This window comes from Bos javanicus, chromosome 20 (genome assembly GCF_032452875.1).
Source record: "Bos javanicus breed banteng chromosome 20, ARS-OSU_banteng_1.0, whole genome shotgun sequence".
Lineage (NCBI taxonomy): Eukaryota > Metazoa > Chordata > Mammalia > Artiodactyla > Bovidae > Bos > Bos javanicus.
Genome location: NC_083887.1, coordinates 8,332,013 through 8,352,165, shown reverse-complemented (window position 1 = coordinate 8,352,165; position 20,153 = coordinate 8,332,013).

The following is a 20,153-nucleotide window of genomic DNA, read 5'->3' as shown; positions in this document are numbered from 1 at the left end:
CCACTGCAGTGCTGTTACTTACAGTTTCTTAGCAATGTCAAAACCTATGCGAGCCCAGCCAGGCCATTCTCAGCTGAGTCACTTGTTCATAAAATAACTCTCTTGCTCTCAGCAACAGAACCAGGATGCAGTAGGAAGAATTCTTTAAAAAAAAGCCCTCCCCCTCCCAAAAAGGATTCCATACCCATTTCCCCCCACCCCAGACTGTGGATATGATGGCATTCCTGTGATTGTGCTATGTTCTATGGCACAGTCCACCTAGAAGAGGACTATCTGAGTGGGTTTCATTTAATCATACATGGGACTTGCCTCCACGCTTCCAGTGCAGGGGTGTGGGTTCAGTCCCTGCTCAGGGAAATAAAACCCCACATGCCTTGAGGCCAATAATAATTTGATCACACACACCGTTCAGAGAAGCAGAGAACTTTCTGTGGTTGTCACAGCACAAGATTAAGGCAAGGAGGAGGCAGAAGAGAAGACAGGGATCTGAAGTCTGAGAATGAGGGGAAGTGCTGCTGTGACGATGGAGAGAAGGAGCGGGGAAGCAGAACGTGACTTCCAGCAACGAACCGGGCCTCCACTCCTGCACCTGCACAGGGTTCGTGCAAACAACCTGAAGGAACCTGGGAGCAGATTCTTCCCAGAACCTCCAGATAAGCTGATGCCTGACCTACTATAACATGAGTGACCTTGTAAGCCTCTAAGTTTGTGGTTATGACCATGCTAAGTGCTAAGTCACTTCAGTCGTGTCCGACTCTGTTCGACCCCAGAGAGGGCAGCCCACCAGGCTCCCCTGTCCCTGGGATTCTCCAGGCAAGAACACTGGAGTGGGTTGCCATTTCCTTCTCCAATGCACAAAAGTGAAAAGTGAAAGTGAAGTTGCTCAGTCGTGTCCGACTCTCAGCGACCCCAAGGACTGCAGCCTACCAGGCTCCTCCATCCATGGGATTTTCCAGGCAAGAGTACTGGAGTGGGGTGCCATTGCCTTCTCCGGGTTATAACCATAGTTGGAAGCAAATACACAAGTACACACATTCCTGAATTCAGAAAGGAGCTACTGCCCAACACAGACCCACCCCATCAGAAAATCCTCAGACCACAAGCTAAGCCCCTGGGAGGTTTACCTTATTGTTTGCTAAAATGTTAGTGGCTGTGACCTAAATTCCAGCCCCAACAAGGTAACATTCAGTTCAGTTAGAACAAAGGTCATCGGAGGAACACCCCGAGGACTGCCTGCCCCAGTGCCCCTTGCGGACAGCCTGACTCAGGAGCTCAGCAGACAGCTTGCACACACGTGCCTGCCCTTCATGGAAGAGCAGTTTAAAAACAGTTCAAGAAAACACTGTTTTTGTGTTTTCTGTCTAGAGAAAATCCTTTAGTATTTGTTGGAGAGCTGGTTTGGTGGTGCTGAATTCTCTCAGCTTTTGCTTGTCTGAGAAGCTTTTGATTTCTCCTTCATATTTGAATGAGATCCTTGCTGGGTACAATAATCTGGGCTGTAGGTTATTTTCTTTCATCACTTTAAGTATGTCTTGCCATTCCCTCCTGGCTTGAAGAGTTTCTATTGAAAGATCAGCTGTTATCCTTATGGGAATTCCCTTGTGTGTTATTTGTTGTTTTTCCCTTGCTGCTTTTAATATTTGTTCTTTGTGTTTGATCTTTGTTAATTTGATTAATATGTGTCTTGGGGTGTTTCGCCTTGGGTTTATCCTGTTTGGGACTCTCTGGGTTTCTTGGACTTGGGTGATTATTTCCTTCCCCATTTTAGGGAAGTTTTCCACTATTATCTCCTCAAGTATTTTCTCATGGTCTTTCTTTTTGTCTTCTTCTTCTGGGACCCCTATGATTCGAATGTTGTAGCGTTTAATATTGTCCTGGAGGTCTCTGAGATTGTCCTCATTTCTTTTAATTCGTTTTTCTTTTATCCTCTCTGATTCATTTATTTCTACCATTCTATCTTCTAATTCACTAATCCTATCTTCTGCCTCTGTTATTCTACTATTTGTTGCCTCCAGAGTGTTTTTAATTTCATTTATTGCATTATTCATTTTATATTGACTCTCTTTTATTTCTTCTAGGTCCTTGTTAAACCTTTCTTGCATCTTCTCAATCTTTGTCTCCAAGCTATTTATCTGTGTTTCCATTTTGATTTCAAGATTTTGGATCAATTTCACTATCATTATTCAGAATTCTTTATCAGGTAGATTCCCTATCTCTTCCTCTTTTGTTTGGTTTGGTGGGCATTTATCCTGTTCCTTCATCTGCTGGGTATTCCTCTGTCTCTTCATCTTGTTTAAATTGCTGAGTTTGGGGTGTCCTTTCTGTATTCTGGCAGTTTGTGGAGTTCTATTTATTGTGGCGTTTCCTCGCTCTGTGTGGGTTTGTACAGGTGGCTTGTCAAGGTTTCTTGGTTAGGGAAGCTTGTGTCGGTGTTCTGGTGAGTGGAGCTGTATTTCTTCTCTCTGGAGTGCAATAAAATGTCCAGTAATGAGTTATGGGATGTCTATGGTTTTGGGGTGACTTTCGGCTGCCTGTATCTTGGAGCTCAGGGCTGTGTTCCTTGCTGCTGGAGAATTTGCTTGGTATGTCTTGCCCTGAAACTTGTTTCGCCCAGAGAGGTTTACAGCGTTATATGGAGAAGAGAAGAGTGAGGAGGGAGTTAGAGGTGACCCAAATGAGATGAGGTGGAATCAATAGAGGAGAGAGTGGGCTATTCAGTAATCTCTTCCTTATGTGCACTCCACAACTCGACCGCTCAGAGTTGTTCACAGAGTTATATAGAGAAGAGAATAAGGAAGAAGGTGGCAGAGATGGCCAGGAGGATAAATGGGGGGAATGAAAAGGAGGGAGACAGATCCAGCCAGTAATCAGTTCCCTAAGTGTTCTCTACCGTCTGGAACACACAGAAATTCACAGAGTTGGCTAGAGTAGAGAGGGGTTAATGAGGAGACACAGGCGACCTAGTGGAAAAAAAGGAGAGTCCAAAGGGAGAGAGAGCAGTTAAGCCAGTAATCTCGCTCCCTAGTGAAAAATGGGTACACATTGTCCTCCTGTGCTGCTCCTCGGTCAGATAACATACTTCCCTGTTTCTGAGATTAATCATCTATAAAGATGTCCCTTGCCAGGATACGGAAGCTCAAACAACAGGATGGGATAAGTATATAGATCCTTTACAGCAATGATCCCCACACCCTACCCCAAAGATTCTTGTTATTCTTATAACAAAGTGAAATACCTGGGACCATTTTGATTTTCAATGTGATTATAGTACAACTCTGATAGTACAGGCATTCCTTTGGTAGCTCAGATGGTAAAGAATCCACCTGCAATCCAGGAGACACAGGTTTGATCCCTAAGTAAGGAAAGGGAATGGCAATCCACTCCAGTATTCTTGCCTGAGAATTCCATGGACAGAGGAGAGCCTGACAGGCTACAGTCTATGGGGTCACAAAGAGCGGGACATGAATGACTCACACACACACACACAGCTCTGATTCAACCACCATCGTGACTTTTTATTGTAAAAGGTCAATATAACTCTCTGCCACCGGTCAGATGCAATTCAAGTAAATAAAACTGGTTAGTGGTGGACAATTCCTACTATTGAGATGTCCCCAAATACCTCCAACTGACTTACAGGTCCCTGCCATTCATATAGTGCAGATCACCTCTCAGGGTTGAGGTTCCACATCTGCTCCACCCTTACTGTGCATTGATCCTCCTGCCACAAGTCCTGTTCCGGGTGTGGCTGAGTACATGAGTGGCCTTGCTCATGCTCTCTGAAGTCTGCAACCTTGGCCCCCTGAAGGCACAGAGCTGGTTGGAGCATGGCTTTGGACCCTAGCTGCCTCTCTCAATGATAGCTGCCTGATTTCCCTGCTCTAGCCCTAATGACAGGTACGTCTCAGAGGAAGTACCTGCCTTGTGTGGGACACCAGAACCAGTGTAGAGTCTGGACTTACAAGCAGGGTTGGAAGCTGTGAGTTCTGGCTCTGTTTTCTTCTCATAGCAGCTAGATGCAGAGTTGAGCCCAAGGACCAGTTTCCCTGAGAATCCAACATGTCCTCCAAACCTTGCTTGATTTTGCTGATCTCACCATTGCAGGATGATTGCATTGCAATCCACTGCATGGACCATTGCTGTGTCCATTGACACTGGTCTGCTGTGCAGAGTGTCCAGCTCCCTCCTGCTGCTCTGTTCCCCCTCCAACCCGTTTTACACCCCTCGGCCCACAATATGCTCAGGGTAGGGGAAGCCAGGTGGTGTCACTTCTACCCAAATGTGAAGAAATTCTTTCTGAATTCTAGAAACCGTGAAGTGTTTTGAGACACGTATTTGAAAGCAAAACTAGTAGATAGCTGTTTTTGCATGTTGTCTAAGCTCATGGCTTTGTTTTATTTTGCCTTTTATGCGCTTTGAATGGTTGAAATATTTGATACTTTTTTTTGTTTTTTTGCTATTAGAGAACTGGTGGTACTTCATCTGTAATCAAATCAAAGTCAACGTGGCCTGCACAGCAGGAAAACAGGTTACACTTCAGGAGCATGGCTGAGCAGCTAGATTGCTGACAGACGTGTTTGTCACTATCAAACATTTTTTTAAAGGCATTTGCTCAAACACATAACACACACCCACACGGCTCCCACAAAGCAATTTACTTCCCACCACAATGTGTTCAGTCAAATGTTTCGTTAACAAATGTGACTGCATTTAGTTTCGCTTCCCACCAGAGCTCTCTGATAAGCTCTGAAAGCTCTGTTTTTGTGGTTTAAGTGTCACTTTTCATTCAACTCTTTGAACTGTAATCATTTCAAAATTATAATTTTTACCTAGGAGTGTGGATTAGTGCTTAAAAATTGAAATGATGTTTAAGTCTGAGAGACAGTGGAAATATGCAAAAAACTCAGAACAAAACAGAATTTAACATTATTGATGACGGCAACAGATTTGTCCGTGCAGATCCCATTGAGAATTTGCCAGTAAAGAAAGACGAGGCTACTAACCAATTGTAAGTGAATAAGCAGACAAACACACTTGATTTAAAATCTTGGGGCATATTTGGATGTTCACACAGACAAAAATTCAAGCAGTAGCACAGATGAAGACTGTATTTTCCAGAGTGACAATGATATCTATTTCACATGTTCGTTTGTACTATGACCTTGACATTCTTCCCCTAGAGAGGAAGAATCTAATTCTCTCCCTTTTGTATCTGGATTGACTCAGTGACTTGCTCAAGCAATAGAATGCAATGGAAGTGATAGTCTGGGACTTCCAAAGCTATTAACAAGACACCTTGCAGCTCCCACCCGGGACTCTTGAAACACTTGCTGTTAAGACATTATCTCTCAAAAGCCAGTTGCCGTGCTTAGAGAAATCACCTGGAAAGGCTACAGGCAGGAGGTCTGGTAGACAACCCTTGCAGAACTCTGAGCAATAGCCAGGATAACTCAGCCATGTGAGTGAAACATCTAGGACATCCAACTCAATTGGGCTTACAAATGACTGCAACCCTAGCCAACTGCCCAGCTAAACTCAGTCAACTTACAGAATTACGTTTTAAGTCCCAAAGCTTGGGGGTAGTTTGTTCTACAACTGAAACATTCTCCCTTTTCTCTTTCCCGATTGATCATGCATCCTTTCAGTGATACTTTATGCATGTACCTTCAATGACAAGTATACCTTGCTCCCCTTGCAAAACGATAGCATAGTAAATACACTATTCACTTTGCTTTTTTTTTTTTTCAGTCAACAGCACATCTTAGAGATTATTCCATACCTGTTCACATAGACCTGCCTTGCTCTCGAACAATGACAAAAAAAAAAAAAACACACACACACAACCAATGTTTGTTCCCAAGCAGAAACCTAAACAGGGCAGAATTGAACACCCTGTTCCTCTCTCTTCCGAAGCACAAAAAGTGACAGAAAAGGAAACACAGGTCTTGAGAGTGTACCCTCTCTGAAACAGTGACAGGATACCCCATTGTTTATCAGCATAACTTCTTTATCCAGGCCACTACTGATGGACATTTAGATTTTTTTTCCCCCAAAGGCAGTGATTCATTGTCTATTCTGCTAAAATATGCTTTTGTGCAGATATCTAAAGGATATACATCAATTACATTCCTACAATTGAATTCAATTATATGTGTACTTTAAATGTTAATAGATATTGCCAAATTGCTCCCCTCCAAAAAAGAAAATTGTCGTCATATTCTCACCAATTAAAGATGACTATTTTCCTATACTCTTACCCCAACAGTGCTCAACCTAAGTTTAAAAATTGTTTACCCTCTAACATGTTCTTTGATAGGCTATTCTTTTCCTTTGCTTGTTGATTAAATACTCGATAAAATAGAGAAGCACACTACCAAGATAATACTGTATTGTCTCTCCACCTCTCTTCCTCCCCTTGCTTAATTTTTGTTTTGTTTGGAAGAGAGGGTCCTTAAGACTACTATCATTCTCATGAATTTGGTTTAAAAATGTCATGGTGGATACATACCTCAATGATGCCTATTTTAAAAACTAATCTTACAAGTTAACAAGCCAGCCTGGCGGCAAGTTTTTCCATCATCATTTAACCAGTAACGGGTCTAAAGGTTTTGTGCGTCCACACGGGTGTACAGCTCCTTCTTTGCTGCTGTTGTTCAGTCGCTCAGTTGTGTCCTGCTCTTTGCGACCCCATGGGCTGCAGCACACCAGGCTTCCCTGTCCCTCACTGTCTCTCAGAGTTTGCTCAAATTCATGTCCATTGAGTCGGTGATGCCGTCCAACCATCTCATCCTCTGTCGTCCCCTTCTCCTTTTGCCTTCAGTCTTTCCCAGCATCAGGGTCTTTTCCAATGAGTCAGCTCTTCACATCAGGTGACTAAAGAATTGGAGCTTCAACGTCGGTCCTTCCAATGAATATTCAGGGTTGATTTCCTTTAGGATAGACCTCCTTTTAATGATTGTACTAACTTACAAGCTCAGGTAGTATTTTTCTTAAGGCTCTGTCTCAGAGCACACTGACTGAATGTCAATGTTTGTAGCAAAGTGTTCACTTGCTTTAAATGACCGGCTCTGGAATAGTTCTTTGTGTTTCTAGCAGTCTGTATGCTTATCTTTTTCAGAGGAAGATTTTTCATGTTTCCACAGTGTTCTTATTTTTAGGGTGGTAAGATTCCTTTTTTCCCCCTTCTTTTCCCCTAAATTCAGTACAGGTGAGAGGGTGGGTGGGGTAAGGGAAGTCATTTTAAACCAGCTTATTAGTTATATTCCAGTGGGTGGGAGGGTTGTTAGCTTTTTTTTTTTTTTTTAATGAATTTTGCTTAGTACTGTCCATTCACTGTCATGGCCAGTCAGCAAAATGCTTTAATTTTCAAGTGTAGAGCATGTGGCTTGGTTGAAGTTTATTTTGGTTTTCCGTTGGTTCTTCACCATCGGAAAAGTATTCAAAAACTCCTGTGTTAGCTCACAGGCTTCTGAATATTTTGCTGTGGTCCACAGAGGAGGCTGAGCAAGGTAGCAAGGAGATGCCATATCAGCTATTGCAACCTTAAAACAAAGTTGGTGTCTCTTTGAACTTTAAAATTGTTCTTATGCAGCTTATTTTATTTTTGTCTAATCAAACAAGGTTTTTCCATGGTGGGGGGGAATTGTTTACCCTGAATTCTCATACAGTTTATGGATTTTATTATAGTCGCAAAAAAAAAATGAACTTAATCCTTGATTTCTATTTGATATCTAGATACCACTTATTGAGAAACTCCCAGCTATAATTGTATGAAATAATTATCTATGTCAGAATATTAAAAAATAAATTGTATGGATTGGGAAAGATAGCATGAGCTTATAGGTAAAAAGAGAGTTGATGAATAACATAGTTTCATGCGATTCCATTTCTATAAAATGTGTAAACTTCTTGTAAGAAAAAAAAGTCTGGAAGTATAAATACAAGGTGTCAATAAGAAGCAAAGCCTATCCAAATTATAAACCACAATCAAACCAGCAATAAAACACTGCCTGAAATTTCCTGCAAGGAAAATGTCATGACTGCTTCAGAAGGAGGTGACTCTAGAGAGGGCAGAAAAAATATTTGGGTTGAAAGAGGCAGCCAAACTGAAAAGGGTGCTCTTAAGAAAAGATATTCTAATGTGGTATTTGAACAATTAGTGAAAGAATGATTTTAACATTTTTAAAAGCATGAACATCAATGATTTAACAAGTCTTAGTTCTATACATGAGAATGGATCTAGGTTGATTTGCTGAATAATTTGCTAGTTGTTTAAGTATTTAGCTTTAATTGACTAGTTTTCACTTGTTGTAACTGCACCTTGAGTTACTTTGTCTCTGATTCAGTTAGTTACACATCTGATGCAGCTGGAGATGGAGACAAGGGGAGCCCAAGGGAGATAACTTTAATTTATAATGTCTGTGAGGACCTTTCCGGTTGATCAGACAATACCTGGTAGAGAAATTTTCAATAAGGTGGAGTCCTGAGGTCTCTCCAGCAGCCACTGCTTTCACTGAGAATCCCACCCCAAAGAATTTGCCCCTGCATTTTTTTATTTCGAGGAATTAAAGAAAGTTTTGTTTTTTAAAAAAGAAAGTGTATTGAATGCAAATACTTTCAACACATTTAAAATTAACAATTATTCATCACTGTGGAAATTTACCAGCCAGGCTTTCTGAATTCAGAGTTGAATTATTTGTATTCATTGGAGAACTATTCCACTGGTACAAAGGGTTACACTGTGGATAAAAGGAAGGAATTGATTGCTCACTTTAAGGACAAAAGGCTCACAAGGTTGGTTTACTTAACACATATTTTTCAAGTTTCAATGCTAAATATTCTTGAACAACAACTGCAAGGGGAAACTGGATATTTTTATTTATGAAGTCACGATAGTAAAAATAAGAATTGAAAACTGAAGGAAGAGACTTACTTGATCAGATATACTATAAATCATTTGAGACAGTTTATTTACACTGAAAAAATTTTGAAGAGAGAATAAAGAAAGACCTGGTTCTTCGGACTGCCTTCGTGCCAAGTCCCTTCAGTCCGACTCTTGTGACCCTATGGACTGTTAGCCCGCCAGGCTCCTCTGTCCACGTGATTCTCCAGGCAAGACTCAAGTGGGTTGCCATGCCCTCCTCCTGGGGATCTTCCTGACTCAAAGATGGAATCCATCTCTCTAATGTCTCCGGCATTTACCACTAGTGCTACCTGGGAAACCCTCTTATAAACTGATGCAGAAAAAAGTCTTTTTTTTTTTTTTTTTGATCAATCACTGTGTCAGGTGCCAGGGGCTATGATGATTTTCTCTAGTTAAAATCTATATCTGGACTATCAACTACAATTGGTATCACCACTTGATAAATTTATGATAATAAACATGCATTCTTTAAGATTTACCTGGCTTCTTAAGAAGTCAAAGGGGTGAATCAAATAGGATGTGATCACCCCAGTATCTTTCAAATCTTTCACGATGACACTGATCTCTGCAGTTTCCTCCAGGAAAGTATCACTGGTTTTATTTTTCTGTCCTGATAAGGAAAGACTTCTATTGGGCTTTTCCTACCATAGTAGCCCTTGCTCCACGGATTAGAAAGTCAATGTGGGGATTTGCCAATTGCCAAGTGTATCTATTCTGATTTTACATTCAGCAACTGGGGAAGTAAACACAGGGGAGTTTCACAGACCTACTGGCCTCATTGTCATTCAGTAAGACAAAATTCCATTTAGCACCTGACCACCTTAAGCCCCCACTTTTATTTATGGAGCAGTGGCATTTTGGGTCCCTAGAAAGAATGTCAGTTCAGACTCAGGGTATATCAGTCCCCAGAGGTTTGGGCAAATGGCTCTATGTCCTTTGAAAAATAGTTGGAGGAAGACCTAAAGTATGTATATTGTAGCAGTGTGGCAGGGTTCTTTTTCAAGGGGAACCAGCCTCTCCTCCAATCAAGGCCCTCCAGGTCTATGAATGGATTAGATTCAAAAACTGAAAAAGAAGCCTGACTCTCTGTTGTGATGACACGGGTCAGGTTTTGGTCACCAGATCTGGAGTTTTCCCTGTTATACACACCAAGTAACATTTTAGTAGTATACTCATCTATTTCATTCCTAGGGACACAATGATCAATTAGCCATAGCCAGAGATTACGGAAGGTCAAAATACCCATTATAATAAATGCAGTCATCTTGTCTCTGGCTATTAAGTGCTTTCTCTTGGCTTCTACTAGGTTGAAATTCCCACATCACCACCACTAAAATAAGGGGACCCACCTCATTGGCGATCTCTCGATATCATACCTGGCCTAGAGAAGACAGCCATCGGCAAGCTTATCAAGGGTACTGATGCTCTCTGCACTAGGGTACTTCTCAATCCTTGGAGAAGGGATCAAGGGGTGGAAAACAGGTACAAAGATCAGTCATAAAAAGTCCACTCCAATAGCTCTCTCTCTCAAAGGCTTTGAACTCCTGTACATTATACCAGAGAACTTCTGGTGTCTCAACCTCACTGAATACAAGCCACATACCAATCAACCAAACAAGTATACTAGTAAGGTCACCTCCAGCTATACAAATCAGCATTAACTTAAATCTAGAATACATTAACTTCAATTTAAGTAACAATAAATTAATAGCACTAACATTAAATCTAGAGTATCTGTTAAGTGCACCTACACAAAAATTTATCAATCCAATATTATTTTCTATTCTCCTTGGTCTAGCATCCTTAGGATTAATTTCTACACATATTCTCCACATTTATGCCAATACAAATTTTTTAAATCTTTTAAGTCTCTTGCAGAGTTCACCATTTTTTTCTGAGTCAGAAGAGAATGTACTATATACCCCTAGAGTATGCTGAAATCTAATATGTTTAGAGCAGTAAGAGGTACTTGGCACGAATTTTGAGGATAAGCATCCTTTGCCGGTGAAGGCAAGGTTATTATAGCATATTCGGGTAAAATAAGTGGAGAGAGGTGCTTCTGCCAACGAAGATGGCTCAGAATGACTCCAAGCTCAAGATTCTCACTTCCTCTGAGCCTACGGGTGTCCTCATTCCAAGTCTCAAGTTCCCAGTGCTTCACAATCAACCTAACTTTCATATTAGAAACTTGATAAGGTTGTGAATTAAACTTCTGTTGTAATTACGTAAATGGCATATTTAAATTTTGTGTTTGATTTTTAGTGAGCCCTGTAGATACTAGAAAGAATAGATTCTTTTAAGGCCAGTAGAAACTCTTTGGCTTTCTCACCATTACTTGGGCTGAGATTTTACAGGCTTGAGGTGGTTGTTTTTCTTTTTGTAAGTATTCAAGGGCACTCAGAAGTGGCCATCTCCATTCCCCAGTTCTCACAGCCCATCATTACTATCATTCAAGGTGCCAGCCACTTGGTCCCTAAGGCTTTTTCTTCACTATGAAGAAGGAATTCACAGGGTCTGGACTCCATCTTAGGCCTGTTCATGCTGATCATGCTCGGACACCTTTCCAATGGACTCTGAACTCTGTGTTTAGTGCCTATGAAAACAACAACAGAAGGATAAGACCCCCTCCAGACAGGGGAACCTTGAAGATGGTATCTAGGTTACTCATCGCCTAAGAGAAAACATACGCTAATCACCCCTTCCTCCAGACAGGCCATAAATTTTTCTGTATCTATCGGAGTGTAACCTCGGGCTTATTGATTATTGGCTAATTGTTTGAGCACATGAGCACATAGCCCGTGAATGATGGGGTTATTGGGATTATATTTTCCTTGGTTTATGTAAGTCTCAAGGAATTTGGGGTGGTGGGTTCAGACACACGCACATGGGGTATAAAAGATTTTCACAGATGCTGGTCGGGGTCCTTGGCTGAGAGAAGGCTCTGCCTTGGGCCCGCCGGTGTAATAAACTGCGCTGCATTGTCCTTCTGAGGGAGCTTGTTTCCCGGAACGCGTGGCTACAACAACTAGGCACTTTTTTGCAGCCTACTGCAGGTACTATTTTGATTAATTTTGATGTTACTGCATGCCATGGGTTGCTAATGTTCCATTTTTCACTGGGCTTAGCATTGTATGTGAGGGCAAGAAAAAGACCAAACCAACTCCCGAATCCCATCTTTGTAGGTCTGTTTCCTAAACCCACTGTTGGTAATATGTGTTAGTAATGATACAGTTGCTGTGCCATGCTCACTTCAGTCATGTCTGACTCTCTGTACCCCATGGACTGTACCTGCCAAGCTCCTCGGTCTATGGGATTTTTTAGACGAGAATACTGGAGTGGGTTGCCACACTCTCCTCCAGGAGATCTTCCCAACCCAGGGATGAAACCCGCATCTCCTGTGTTGCAGTTGGATTCCTTACCCCCGAGCCACCAGGGAAGCTCCAGGATCCAGTTAGGGAAACACTAACCATATTAGTTATTTTAATAGAGAGGACTTAATTTAGGAAACTACTTAAACAGGTATTAGAGGACTGAAAAGGCAAAATGTGACCTCTGAGGTAACTCAGAGATAGTAAAAAAAAAAAAAAAAAAGAAAGAAAGAAAGAAATAGGTTGGGGGAACAGAGGGAAGAGGCTGGAAATACATTAGAATGTAAAAGCTCAGAGATGGGACCCTATGGAGCTGGCACCTGGCCTTCTGAATAAAGGATGTCACTCAGCTTGTGCTGGCATCTCAGGAATTTAGATAAAGAATCTTTGGGGAGCCTCCATTAAAGTCTTAAAGGACCGGGTCCAGAGAGCTTCTGGGTTGGTGAGCATGTGGAGATTTGGGGAGAGAGGTGCCCTCTAAGAGAGGATGGGAGCTCCGCACACCTTTCCCCATACCTGCCCTGTGCACCTCTGCTGTCTGACTGTTCCTGAGTTACAGCCTTTTAAAATAAGCAGCAATCTATTTACAAAGAGCAAGAGTGACTCTGAGGAGAGCGCGTGATTTGGCTGCTGCTGGTGTTTTTGAAGGGGCACAGTGAGGCTGGGTCTGTGGGGGGGGGTGTGGAGGGAAACTGCAAATTGGAAGTGTTGCTGCTAGGATGAAGAAGTGCTACTGGAACGACACTGCCGGCAGCAGCAAGACAGGAAACAGCGCAGTTGACCCTTGAGCAGCGGAGGGAGTGGTCAGGGACGTTGACCTTCCATGCAGCCGAAGAACCCACGCACCACTTACAGTTGGCCCTTGGTATCTGTGGCTTCCCTGTATCTCTAGTTCTGCATCTGCAGACTCAACCAATCACAGATCGTATAGTACCATGTATTTACTACCGAAAAAAAAGCCCAGTTTATGTGGACCCATGCCGTTGTTGTTCAAGGATCTATTGCTTTCTTCTTCCTTCCACCTTGCAATCTCCCTCTAATGCACCATGTTAGCAGAACTGGATATGGAACCACTGGGCAGAGGAAAATGTCCTTGGCAGAGTCTCAGCCAAAGCAAAGTATCAAAGGGTTTGGAGCAGACTCACAACAGCTTAATAATCAGCATACTTCTCTTGATTGTAACCTGGTTGTCAAAAGGATGAAATGAAACTATGTATATTAAATATCTAGAATAGTTATAACCTGATTCATTACAAGTATTTGATAAATGTTGACACTATTTTTCCTGGCACATAGTGAAATGAGCACATGGAGTCTTTTCCCTTCATTCTGTTACGCAGTGGATTACACTGATTGGTTTTCATATGTTGAATCATCCTTGAATTCCAGGAATAAATCTCAGTTGGTCATGATATATAATACTTGTTATAGGCTATTGAATTCAGCTTGTTAGCTTTTTAAAAATTGGTATCTACCTATATATAGGAGATTCCTATACACACACACACACACACACACACACGGGATTTGAGTTTTCAGTGAGAGAGGCTGAGTCAAGGTGACCTTAAAAGTGTAACTAGAGGGATCTGAACCAAGATGTTAGACAAGAGGGTGGAGTAGAAAGAACCTCAGCTTACCTCCTCTTACGGCACACCAAAACCACAGCTATTTACAAAGCAAGTATTAGAAAGAAAGACTGGAATCTACCAGAAGAGATCCTCTACAACTAAAGATATAAAGACGGCACTGTAATGAAACAGGTAAGAGGCGTGGAGTCACAGTATAGTCAAGACCCATGAGCTCATTTGTGGTGACCCACAAATGAGAGAATAATTACAATCGCAGAGGTCTTCCCCAAGGAGTGAGGGGTCTAAACCTCACATCAGGCTCCTCAGCCTGGGAGCTCTGCACGAGGAAGACAAGCCCTCAACCGTTTGGTTCTGAAGACCAGTGGGGTTTACGACTGGGAGTCCCCCAGGGCTGTGGGAATTAGACTCCACTCTTAAAAGGCTTACACAAAATGTCACACTGTCTGAGACCCAGGGCAGAAGCAGTCATTTGAAAGGAGCCTGGGTTAAACCCATCTGCTGATCTTGGAGAGTCTCCTGAAAAGGAGGCACCCAGAGCTCACCCTGGGGCATAGGCACTGACAGGAGCTGTCTGGGGAGCTTGTGGACACTAGGGCTGCCAAGTTCTATTCTGTAACCCTCTCTACAGCTTCTTGGCCTCAGGACCCAGGCCCACCCCCTGCCCACTAAGCTGTAGGCACAGTGCTGGGATGTCTCAGGCCAAGCAACAAGCCAGGTGGGGTTGTAGCTCCACCTGCCACGTGGCAGGCATCCTTAGGGCTCCCTGATCCACAGCCATCCCTGGACACAGCCCTGTGCACCAAAGGGCCCAGAAATCAGCCGCACACACTACTGCACAGGTGCTAGACCCAAGACCCAGGGTCTTCCAACCAGCGACCGGGAGACCCAGTGGCAGGCACTTACCCCAGGATAAACACAGCCCTGCAGCCAGCCATGGCCAAACCCAGCCCACTCACTGGTAGGGTAGAATCATCCCCCGGACCTGCTGGGCCCCAACCCCGCCCTCCAGCAGCCCTACCCAGCTTGAGACACCCTGGGCCCTTCAGCCAGCTGCCCCCAGGATCTGGCTCCACTCACCAGTGGGCTGACACGAGATTTGGGACAGCCTGGACTTCACAGCCATCAGTGTCTGGAATCAGCCTTAACCACCAGCAGTCTGACAGCAGCTCTGAGCAGTGTGGGCTCTGCAACCAGAGATTCTAGAGCCTGGCTCTGCCTGCCAGGGGGCTGCCACTAGCCCTTTGGTTGTTTTTCAGTCACTCAGTCATGTCTGACTCTTTGCAACCCCATGGACTGTAGCACACCAGTCTTCCACGTCCTTCACCATCTCCTGGAGCTTGTTCAAACTCATATCCATTGACTAGGTAATGACATCCAGCCATCTCATTCTCTCTTACCCCTGCTCCTCCGGCCTTCAATCTTTCCCAGGGTCTTTTCTAATGAGTCAGTTCTTTGCATCAGGTGGCCAAAGTATTGGAGATTCCGCTTCAGTATCAGTCCTTCCAATGAATATTCAAGACTGATTTCCTTTAGGATGGACTGGTTTGATATCCTTGAAGTCCAAGGAACTCTCAAGAGTTTTTTCCAACACCACAATTCAAAAGCATTAGTTCTTTGGTGTTCAGCCTTCTTTATGGTCCAACTCTCACATCCATACATGACTACTGGAAAAACCATAGCTTTGACTAGACGGACCTTTGCCCATTGGTGGGTAGGCACCAGTCCTAGGAACTCTTGGACCCCAACTCTGCCTACCAGCAAGGGGACACTGGCTTCAGGGCCACTGCAGGACACAGCTAACACGCCAGTGGGCCAGCGCCAGCCCAGAACCCCTTCAGTCCTGGCTCTGCCCACCAGCAGGCCAATTCTAGCCTCTAGGACAACTCAGGTCCCAGCCCCACCCACAGGCAGGGCAACACCAGCTTAGAGACACCTTGGACTCCTCAACCAGCCATCTTGGGATACAGTCCCTCTCACAAGGGGGCCAATACCAGCTTTGGGACACCCTGGAACCCACAGCCAGCTGTGTCAGGAACTGGCCACACCCACCAATAGGCTGTCACTAGATCTGGAAATCCCAGTCCCACACTTACCCACCCCAGAACCTGGCTCTGCCCACTAGTGAACTAAACTAGCCCTGGCATCCCCTAGAGTTCCATAGCCAATCGCCTTGCATTCTGGCCCCCCTAACCAGCAGCCAACCACTTCCACACAAACCAGAGCCTGGCAACCAACCAGACTGAATGCCAGCCACACCTACCAGACTGGCTACGGCAGTCAGCCACCACCAGAGGAAGACCCAGGCAGCCCACACACGGGGAACCCCTGGAGTATGTAGCTTTGGGGACCAGAGAGGAGTGCAGTCCTGGGATACATAGTACATTTCTTACAAAAGATCACTTCTCCAATGTTGGGAAATATATTCAATCTACCAGATATGTAGAAATTAAAAGCAGAAAGAATATTTTCCAAGTCAAGGAACAAGCTAAAACCCCAGAAGAAGAACTAGGTAAAGTGGATTTACTCAATAAAAGTTCAAGGTAATGATCATAAAGATGATCAAAGAACTTGGGAGAAGAATGGATGAACACAATAAGAAGTGTTACAGAGCATTAGAAGGGATAAAGGAGAATCAAACACAGCCCAAGAATACAATAACTGAAATGAAAAACACATTAGATGGAGCCAACATTAGATTAAATGATACAGAGGAATGGATTAGCAAGCTAGAAGAAGTGCAGTTGATAGAAAACACAGAAAAAAGAATAAAAAGAAATAAGGACAGTTTAAGAGACTTCTGAGACAAACATCAAACATATTAACATTTACATTATAGGGGTCCCAGAATGAGAAACAAGACAGAAAGGAGCAGAGAATTTATTTGAAAACATCATATCTTTAGGAGAAAACATACAACACTCTTTGACATAAATTATAGCAATAGCTTTTTTGAATCTCTCTCCTAAGGCAAAAGAAACAAAAATAAACAAGTGGGACTTAAAAGCTTTTGCACAGCAAAGGAAACCATTGACAAAATAAAAAAGACAACCTACTGAATGGGAGGAAATATTTGTAAATCATATGACCGATAAGGAGTTATTATCCAAAATATATAAGTAGCTCATACAACTGAATATAAAAAACCCTGACCTAATAGAAAAATGAAGAGAAGACCTAAATAGACATTTCCCCAAACTGCCACCTGGCCAACAATCACAGGGAAAGATGTTCAACTTTGCTAATCAGAGAAACGCAAATCAAAGCCACAATGAGACATCACCTCACACCTGTCAGAACTGCTGCCATGAAAAAGAACACAAATAACATATGTTAGAATGTGGAGAAAACGGAATCCTCCTATGCTGTTGGTGGGAATGTAAATTGGTGCAGTATGGAGGTGCCTCAAAAAACTAAAAATAGCACTATAATATGATCCAGCAATTCTGCCTCTGGGTATATATCCAAAGAAAATGAAAACAGTAATTCAAAAAGATACCTGCACCAAACAGAAGAAGACTCACAGACCCAGAAAACAAACTTATGATTACCAAAGAGGAAAGGTTGGGGGGCAATAAATTAGTAATATGGGGTGAACAAGTACAAACTTCTACATACAAAACAGATTTACTGTACAGCATGGGGAATAATATTCAATATCTTATAATAACCTATAGAGGAAAATCATCTGACAAATACATATAACTAAATCTCTTGCTATATACTGGAAACACAATATTGTAAATCAACTATACTTCAATAAAAAAGATAAATGCACCTCAGCTTTCACAGCAGCATTATTTACAGTAGCCAAGATATGGAAGTAGCTTAAGTGTCCAGGAACAGATCAATAGATAAAGAATATGAAATATATATATATATATATATATATATATATATATATAATGGAATATTACTTAGCCATAAAAAGAATGAAAATTACCATTTGCAACAACACAAATGGAATCAGAGGGTATTATGCTTAGTAAAATAAGTCAGCCAAGAAATACAAATACTGTATGCTATCATTTATACATGGAATTGAAAACAAATAAAGCAAATGAATGAATAGAGCAAAAGAGAAGCAGAAACAGACTTGTGGATATAAAGAACAAACCAGTAGCTACCAGCAGGGAGAGGGAATGGGGGAGGGACAAGACAGGGGTAGGGGGTTAAGAGGTACAAAACACTATGTATTAAATAAAGAAGCCACAAGGATGGACTGTACAGCACAGGGAATGGAGCCAGTATTTTATAATAACTTTAGAGTATGGCACCCCACTCCAGTACTCTTGCCTGGAAAATCCCATGAATGGAGGAGCCTGGTAGGCTGCAGTCCATGGGGTCGAGAAGAGTCAGACACGACTGAGCGACTTCACTTTCCCTTTTCCCTTTCATGCATTGGAGAAGGAAATGGCAACCCACTCCAGTGTTCTTGCCTGGAGAATCCCAGGGACGGGGGAGCCTGGTTGGCTGCCATCTATGGGGTCGCACAGAGTCAGACACAACTGAAGCAACGCAGCAGCATCATCTATACAATTTTTAATCACTTTGTTGTAACCTAAAACTAATGCAATATTGTAAATCAACTACACCTCAATTTAAAAAAATGAAATAAAAAGAAAATACAGCTAGGATTTTCTTACCCGTGTGCTTGGGAAGCCCTTCTAGTTTTGAATTCAAGGGCTGTTCGGAGGAAGTTGATCTCTCTTGCCTACTCTTTCCATGTTTCCAGTTCTTATCGCTTCCCCTGTGGCTCAGCTTGTAAAGAATCTGCCTGCAATGCAGGAGACCTGGGTTCGATCCCTGGGTTGGGAAGGATCCCCTGGAGTATTCTGGCCTAGAGAATTCCATGGACAATCCACAGGTTGCAAAGAGTTGGGCATGACTGAGCGACTTTCACTTTTCAGTTCTTATCTTAATTGCAAGTGGCTGTAGCTAAAGACAAATGGGAAACATGAACTGAAGGATTTAGAAGAACAATGTTTTCAGAGCCCAACTGTTAACTCAGGGGTTAAGCGCCTGAAAAGAATGTCAGGCTAGCTGACCAGAATTTTCATGATTAACGAGAAAAGCTGGCTGTCCTGGATCTCTGATCTAGCCCAGTGAGAAAAAGGGCAGACCACACACACCTACTGCAACAACGCTCCGTCCTTGCTGCTCTAGGACGCTTGCAGGGAGATACCTGAGAGGGTTATTTCCTTGCTTTCCCATCTGTTTGGCAGCAAAGCTGGTCACAAGCCTTGTCCTATGGCAGGGAGAGGTATTTTGGAGGGGAGAAAAGCCCCCTAGTTTCCCAGGAGCACTTGGGATTAACGTGGGGTTTCCAGAGATTCCTGATGATAAGAGCCACCTGGGGCATGTTCCCTCCCTTGGAAATGTTAGTTCTGTTGAGCTAAGGTGGGAACTCAGATGTTGCCAGTTAAAATAGTGGCCCAGGTGATTTTTATCATCAAGCAAGTTTGGGAAGCCCTACCATAGGGCAAGAGGACAACTCTTCCTGGACCTTGAGCTCATGCCTGCAAAAGGGAGCGGATATAATATTTAACCACTGAAGAGAGACATCTGTTTGGAGACAGGAACAGGGCTACAGTTACTGTTCCATGAAAGATGAAACCGGTGGGACTGGGCACTTCCCTGGCAGTCCAGGGCTTAAGACTCCATTCTTCCAATGCAAGGGGTGTTGGGTTCCATCCCTGGTTGGGGACCTAAGATCCCACAAGCCTCCTGGCCAAAACAACCAAAACATGAAACAGAAGTTACATTGTAACAAATGCAATAAAGATTTTAAAAAGGGTCCACATCAAAAAAAATCTTTTGAAAGAATATCGATGGGGCTGTTCTTAAGTTCTGTAGTTATGAATGACAGATCACATCACGGAAGGGCAAGTTTTCTTCCCAAAATGAGCTTGGGTGTGGTTGCAAAAACACAGGAGGCTTGAAATGCAGCTATTTACTTCGCCATGGAAACCAAGGACTGTGCTGCCACCACTGAGCGAGGGTCTGAAGTGGGTGTCCCTGAGACCCCAGGTCATACCCGATTCTCTGCCGATGATGCAGTGCATGGAAAGGCTTCCAGGGTGTCTCTCCTCTCCCACAGCAGCAACTACTCCCCAGATGCTGACAGCAAAGGCACTTAGAGCTGGTCAGGGAAGAGCAGGACCTCAGGACTCTGCGAGACTTGCTGTGAAAGTTTGTCATTACAACTAGAGGTTCCTGAGGTGGGGAGGAAAACAGACCATCCTCAAACAGGTCTCTGCTTATTTCTAGTGAGCT